General features: G+C 43.5%; 1 long non-coding RNA gene across 2 annotated transcripts; it reads left to right on the top strand.

The window, feature by feature from the left end:
* The first annotated feature begins 5 nt into the window (after window positions 1-5).
* LOC110143916 (uncharacterized) lies at window positions 6-6,068 on the top strand. 2 transcript variants are annotated; one of them, XR_002315738.2, is made up of 4 exons: window positions 6-535; window positions 3,014-3,141; window positions 4,915-4,994; window positions 5,239-6,068. It is a non-coding gene; the product is annotated as an uncharacterized lncRNA (long non-coding RNA). The 2 variants fall into 2 exon arrangements; XR_002315737.2 differs by having other exon boundaries at window positions 4,915-6,068.
* Window positions 6,069-7,860: the final 1,792 nt, after the last annotated feature.

Below are 7,860 nucleotides of genomic sequence, written 5' to 3'. Positions count from 1 at the left end.
CCAGCGGCCAATCGGCAGGCGCCTGAGCCTGCGCGGGCGGCGTCAATGGCGGCGCGCGTCCGGCCCCGCCCCCTCGGGCGCCAAGAGACGTGGGGAGGGGCGGGGTCAGCCCGCCGATGCGCGGGGCAGTAGCCCGTGGTGCTGGGATCCGCTCGCGCCTAGGCGGGTGAGCCTCGAGGCTGGATAGGACTGGAAACCTCAACCTACATAAAACCTGCGCGACTGCGGGCCTCCCCACTTCGGAAAGGCGTTCGTCTTTGAAAGGGAATCTAGAGTCACCGGAGCTGCGATCACGTAGGGGCCTGTGTGTACCGAGTGCGTGCACCGCCTAGACAGTCCAAGGGGGTAAGCCCAACGGTCACGGAAAGAGACCCTTGTGGAGAAACGCCTGCCAGCGCCTGCGTGAAAATCCTGCGGTTCGATTCCATACCCAAGGAACCGGAAGAAAAAAAAAAAAAGATCCAGACTTCCAAACTTAAATCAACAAATCAAGTCTTCTGTTCACTTTCTATTCGCAAAGCACTGCACATAGCAGGTACTTGATATTCTACAATTGAATGCTAAGTGGCAAGCCCTGTAAGAGTTTATGATGTCTTACCACCTACATAGCTTTCCTCTGCCGGGCAGCAATCAAATCCAATCATTTTATATAGATTAACTAATTAAATCCTCTCTGTAACCTGTGAGTTAAGTACTTCTGGTCCAGTGTTCCTTATCTGAACTCTTGGGCCAGGTGTGTCTCACAATGTAGGATTTTTCATGTTTTAGAAAAGTCACAAGGTGTGAGTAAATTCCTATTCTCCAAATTAAAGAAAGAAATTGGAAGACTGACAGGTCTTTGGCCGTAATCCCAGACTATGAATAAATAACTATGGAATCCAGAATCCCAGAAACCAGCCCCAACCAGCAACAGCTGTGCTTTGGTACAAACACCCGAAGATCAGCTCTTTGCTTTGTTCAGGAGTCTTTTCTGCCACGCAGTTCTCCTTTCTAGGCATGTAATAAAGTCGGTGTTGTTTCAGAAGTAGTAGTTGGAATAATACTAATCCCTCCATGAGGATGATACAGGACACCCTCAGAGAATCTTGAGGCAATACCCTGAAGTCAGATATAATATTCCTTCAGCAGAAGGGCTTCCCTGGTGGTCCAGGGGCTAAGATTGCACTTGTAAGGCAGGGGAATGGGTTCAGTCCCGGGTTAGGGAACTAGATCCCACCTGCTGCACCTAAGAGTTCACGCGCTGCACCTGAAAGATCCCATATGCCACAACTAAGACCTGGTGCAGCCAAAATAAATAAATATTAATATATACGTATTCCTTCAGGAGAACATATGCATATTCACACTAGGTGGGATAAATACAGACTGTAAATAGCATCACTTTAGCTCAGGTCAAAATTTGCTACCAAATGAGTTTGCCACAAAACATTTTTCAGAACTTTTTGGATTTTAGAATTGCAAATTGGGGATTGTTGTTCACTCCCTAAGTGGTGTATGACTTTCCGACCCCATGAACTGCTACATGCCTTACTTCACTATCTCCAGGCGTTTACTTAAACTCATGTCCATTGAATTGGTGATGCAGCACCACCACCTCATCCTCATCCCTTCTCTTCCTTCAATCTTTCCCGGCATCAGTCTTTTCCAGTGAGTCAGCTCTTCACATCAGGTGGCCAAAGTATTGGAGCTTCAGCATCCATCCTTCCAGTGAATATTCAAGCTTGATTTCCTTCAGTATTGACTGGTTTGGTCTCCTTGCTGTCCAAGGGACTCTAAATTGTCTTCTCCAGGACCACAGTTCAGAAGCATCAATTCTTCAGTGCTCAGCCTTCTTTATGGTTCAACTCTCACATCTATGTATGACTACTGTAGAAAAATATAGTTTTTGTCAGCAAAGGGATGTCTGTGCTTTTTAATATGCTGTCTAGCTTGGTCATAGCTTTTCTTCCAAGGAGCAACTGTCTTTTAATTTCATGGCTGCAGTCACCATCTGCAGTGATTCTGGAGCCCCCCAAAATAAAGTCTGCCACTGTTTCCATTGTTTCCCCATCTATCTGCCATGAAGTGATGGGACTGGGTGCCCTGATCTTAGTTTTTTCAGTATTGAGTTTTAAGCCAGCTTTTTCACTCTCTTTCACTCTCATCAAGAGTCTTCTTTGCAACAAAAAAGAGTCTTCTTTGCTTTCTGCCATTAAAGTGGTGTCATCTGCATATCTGAGGTCATTTATATTTCTCCTGTCAATCTTGATGCCAGCTTGTGAGTCATCCAGCCCAGCATTTTGCATGGCATACTCTGCATTATAAGTTAAATAAGCAGGTTGACAGAATACAGCCTTGACATATACTCCTTTCCCAATTTTGAACCAATCAGTTGTTCAATGTAAGTTTCTAACTGTTGCTTCTTGTCCTACATACAGTTTTCTCAGGAGACAGGTAAGGTGGTCTTGTATTCCTATCTCTTTAAGAATTTTCCACAGTTTGTTGTGGCCCACACAGTCAAAGGCTTTAGCGTAATAGGGATTGTGAACTTGTATTATGTCTCCATTTTATGGCTGAAGTCACTTAGGGACAGATGGATTAGATGGCCCAAGACCAAATAGCCAGAAAAGGGTAGAGTAGGGATTTAAATTCTAGGAACAGTTTCTGGAGTCCTGTTTTATTAATAGGGCCTTCCCTGATGATGACTCAGTGGGTAAAGAATCTGCCTGCGATGAAGGAGATGCAGGAGACACAGGTTCGATCTCGAAGTCAGGAAGGTCCCCTAGAGGAGGAAATGGCAATCCATTCCAATATTCTTGTCTGAAAAATCTCATAGACAGAGTCTGGCAGGTTACAGTCCAAAGTGTTACAAAGGGTCAGACACAACTGATCACAATTGGCTTGGTTACTAATAGAAATGTTATATTGCCTGCAGTTTAACATCATTTTCTATTTTATTTCATCCTCACAACAACCTTATGTTAGATTGAACTATATAAAATTGTTAATATTCAACCTTTTTTTTCTTTTCTAGCTGCATCATGCACTGTTTCTGGGATCTTAGTTACCCCACCAAGGATTGAACCCCAGGCCCTCAGCAGTGAGATCATGAAATCCTAACTACTGTACCATCAGGGGATTCCATATTCAACCTTTTGCAAAGTATAAAACTTCTATTTCATTTGGTTCAACTTAATATTATTCTTGTTTTATAAAAAGGAAATGTAGGCTCAGAGGAATGAACCAGTTAGTTATAGGACAGAAATTAAGAACCAGTGCTTGGGTTAAATCGAGACCTGGCCTCTGACTCTCACCCACCAGCCAGGTAATAGTGATTTTACTTCTCTGAACTTGTTTCCTCATCACTAATGAGAATAGTAATAACTGTGGGTCAAAATTTGGAGGGCCGTTAGATGCCTCCCACAGAGTTAAACAAGAAGTCACACATCACCAAACACACAGTCCCTTGGTAGGTGAAGTCACTCAACCTTCCCCACGCAGAAAATGCACACTGTGTGCAGAAATAAGTGAAGAACGCCCAAATAAGAACAGACACAACAAGCTACTTCTTCAGAACTTGCTACCACCACTTGCATCTGGAGGAGATTCACAGTCAGGCAGAGGAGTAGGCAAGCTTCATAGTGAAAAAGAGAAGGTGTCAGGTGTGCTGTGATAGGAGGGAGCTGGTGTGAGATAGCTGGAGATGGGCTAACCAGAAGTAGAACGTGCTCCTCGACTGGTTTGGGGAGCATGTTTAGCTTTCTTTGATTGGAGAGTGGGAAAGTTGGCTTAAAACTCAACATTCAGAAAACTAAGATCATGGCATCTGGTCTCATCACTTCATGACAAAGAGATGGGGAAACAATGGAAACAGTGACAGACTTTATTTTGGGGGGTTCCAAAATCACTGCAGATGGTGACTGAAGCCATGATATTAAAAGATGCTTGCTCCTTGGAAGAAAAGCTATGACCAAGCTAGACAGCATATTAAAAAGCAGAGACACTACTTTGCCAACAAAGGTCTGTCTAGTCAAAGCTATGGTTTTTCCAGTAGTCATGTATGGATGTGAGAGTTGGACTATAAAGAAAGCTAAGCGACGAAGAATTGATAGTTTTGAACTGTGGTGTTGGAGAAGATTCTTGAGAGTCCCTTGGACAGCTATGAGATCAAACCTGTCAATCCTAAAGGAAATCAATCCTGAATATTCATTGTAAGGAGTGATGCTGGAGCTGAAACTCCAGAACTTTGACCACCTGACTCGAAGAACTGACTCATTTGAAAAGATCCTGATGCTGGGAATGGTTGACCGTGGGAGGAGAAGGGGATGACAGAGGATGAGATAGATGGCATCACCTACTCAATGGACTTGAGTTGGAGTAAACTCTGGGGGTTGGTGATGGACAGGGAGGTCTGGCGTGCTTCAGTCCATGGGGTCACAAATAGTTGGACACAACTGAGCAACTGAACTGAACTGAACTGATTGGTCCTGAGTGGGGACTGATTTCCTTTAGGATTGACTGCTTTGATCTCCTAGCTGTCCAAGGGACTCTCAAGAATCTTCCCCAACACCACAGTTCAAAACTATCAATTCTTTGGTGCTCAGCTTTCTTTATAGTCCAACTCTCACATACGTACATGACTATTGGAAGTGGGGATAAAAAATACACAGCAGCTGACCAGTCATCAACCAGGTCCTCAGAATTCTGGGTCAGTTACTGCAGAGTTCTTTGTTTTCTGGACTGGTTGCTGCAAAGGTTGGGGTTTGGCTTCCATCTGCAGCAAGCAACTCAGCAAGTCAAGCGTAGCTGCAATGGGGAGCTAAACAACAACTCCTGTAGCAATGCCTTTGAGTTGCTGCCAAATGCAAATAATGGTGGCTGACTCCTTGCTGAAGCAAGCTCTGAGTAAATAGCTTTTGCTTGTTCTCATTTCAGTGGTCTTAACTATTTCCACATGTCTGACAGCACAGCCTTTCAGGCAGAAGTCAACAGCCTCTAAGTGAAAAGCAAATACAGTGAGTTTGGGAATAGCACGGTGGCCCAAATGATTGGAGGAGGATAAACTGGGAGGAGCAGTAGGACATAAGGTCAGAGAAGACAGACAAGGGAAGATTATCCCTGCCTTTATAAGACTTGTGGCTTTGACTCTGAGTGAACTGGGAAGCCATGTGGGTTTTGAGTAGAAGAATGACCTGATCTGACATGAACTGCTAGATTCAGAAAAGACTGTATTTAATTCAGCTATATTGTTCTCTACAGAAGAAAGACTGTGGAAATAGAAAACATAAAGTCGAGTGGAAGAAAGAGCCTGAAGAGCAGGAATCAGGGGTGTTTATATCCAAAATTCTGGACACATTTCCTCTAAGATGATGCATGAATAGGGGACGGTGAAATAGCCCTTAAGAGTTAATAATTTTTTAAAAAAGAGTTTATCATATGTGCTCTGCACCTGTGCTCCCCACTCATATGCCACCTCCTTCATCTGAGTTCTTCCTTTGTACTGGGCACTGATGATGGCACAGCAGATGCAGCCATGAACCAGACAGACATATCCAGAGGAGATGGAGATTGCTGGAGGGGAGCAAAATTTTTTACCCCAAAATGTACCTCTTTCACATGAGGATTAATTTAGGTTGATTATTTTTGTTCTTGTTACCTCCCCCTTAACTGCCTAAAAGAATTTAGATAAAAGGCCTGTTCCTAGAATAGGGCCATTATGGGAAACGTCAGCAAAGAATATAGACTAGGTGTGAAACAGGAGGGAAGGGGGCAGGACACAATTTTGAAAGAATGACATAGCGTGAGGACACAACAGACACCAGTTAGAATCAAATGGGTCCAAGATGGCAGACAAGACAGTTCCAAGGCATCATCAAAGACCAAAAGGTGAGCAGGGGGCCCAATTCCAGGAAATCTCCACCCCTTCCCCAAAATAGTTGGAATAATCCTCCCACTCATTAGCCTATGAAGTTACCCAGCCTATAAAAACTAACCACACCACGTTTGGAGGACACTGCACTCGCCCTCTGTGATGGCCCACACTCTGTCTATGAAGTGTGTTTCTCTCTGAATAAATCTACTTCTTAACCTATCACTTTATCTCTCACTGAATTCTTTCTACAATGACACATCGAGAACCTGAGGTTCATTATGGTAGGTTTCGGCTGGGTTCGAGTCCTAGCCATGTGGCTTAGAGTCCCAAACTGGATTTGAGCCAGGTTCAAGTCCCTACCATGTAGGTTCAAGTCCTCAGTTCAATTCAGTCATTCAGTCATGTGCAACTCTGTGACCACATGGACACCAGGCTTCCCTGTCTCTCACCAACACCTTGAGCTTGTTCAAACTCATGTCCATCGAGTTGGTGATACCATCGAACCATCTCATCCTCTGTTGTCCCCTTCTCCTGCTGTCTTCAATCTTTTCCAGCATCAGGGTCTTTTCAAATGAGTCAGTTCTTTGCATCAGGTGGCCAAAGTATTGGAGTTTCAGCTTCAGCATCAGTCCTTCCAATGAATATTCAGGACTGATTTCCTTTAGGATGGACTGGTTGGATCTCCTTGCAGTCCAAGGGACTCTCAAGAATCTTCTCCAACACTACAGTTCAAAACCATCAATACTTTGGTGCTCAGCTTTCTGTACAGTCCAACTCTCACATCCATACATGACTACTGGAAAAGCCATAGCTTTGACTAGACAAACTTTTGGTGGCAGAGTAGTGTCTCTGCTTTTTAATATGCTGTCTAGCTTGGTCATAGCTTTTCTTCCAAGGAGCAAGTGTCTTTTAATTTCATGGCTGCAGTCACCATCTGCAGTGATTCTGGAGCCCCCCAAAATAAAGTCTGCCACTGTTTCCATTGTTTCCCCATCTCTTTGTCATGAAGTGATGAGACCAGATGCCATGATCTTAGTTTTCTGAATGTTGAGTTTTAAGCTGACTTTTTCACTCTCTTCTTTTCACTTTCATCAAGAGGCTCTTTAGTTCCTCTTCACTTTCTGCCATAAGGGTGGTGTTGTCTGTGTGTCTGAGGTTATTTCTATTTCTCCTGGCAACCTTGATTCCAGCTTGTGCTTCATCCAGCCTCTCATTTCTCATGATGTACTCTTGCACATAAGTTAAATAAGCAGGGTGACAATATACACCCTTGACGTACTTCTTTCCCAATTTGGAACCAGTCTGTTGTTCCATGTCTGGTTCTAACTGTTGCTTCTTGACCAGCATACAGGTTTCTCAGGAGGCAGGTCAGGTGGTCTGGTATTGCCATCTCTTTAGGAATTTTCCACAGTTTGTTGTGATCCACACAGTCAAAAGCTTTGGCATAATCAATAAAGCAGAAGTAGATGTTTTTCCTGGAATTCTTGCTTTTTTGATGATCCAGTGGATGTTGACAATTTGATCTCTGGTTCCTCTACCTTTTCTAAATCCAGTTTGAATATGTGGAAGTTCCCAGTTCATGTACTGTTGAAGCCTACTTGGAGAATTTTGAGCAGTACTTTGCTAGCATGTGAGATGAGTGCAATTGTGTGGTAGCTTGAACATTCTTTGACATTGCCCTTCTTTGGGATTAGAATGAAAACTGACCTTTTCTAGGCCTGTGATCACTGTTAAATTTTCCATATTTGCTGGCATATTGAGTGCAGCACTTTCACAGCATCATCTTTTAGGATTTCAAATAGCTCAACTGGAATTCCATCACCTCTACTAGCTTTATTCCTAGTGATGCTTCCCTAAAGGCCACTTGACTTCACATTTCAGGATGTCTGGCTCTAGGTGAGCCATCACCCTGTTGTGGTTATCTGGGTTATGAAGATCTTTTTTGTTTTTGTTTGTTTCTTTGTTTTTTTATGAAGATCATTTTTGTATAGTTTTTCTGTGTATTCTTG

The sequence above is a fragment of the Odocoileus virginianus genome, chromosome 2 (assembly GCF_023699985.2).
Source record: "Odocoileus virginianus isolate 20LAN1187 ecotype Illinois chromosome 2, Ovbor_1.2, whole genome shotgun sequence".
NCBI classification, from domain to species: Eukaryota; Metazoa; Chordata; class Mammalia; order Artiodactyla; family Cervidae; genus Odocoileus; species Odocoileus virginianus.
The sequence above is the reverse complement of the archived record's forward strand: the minus strand, read 5'-3'. Positions and strand labels throughout refer to the sequence as shown.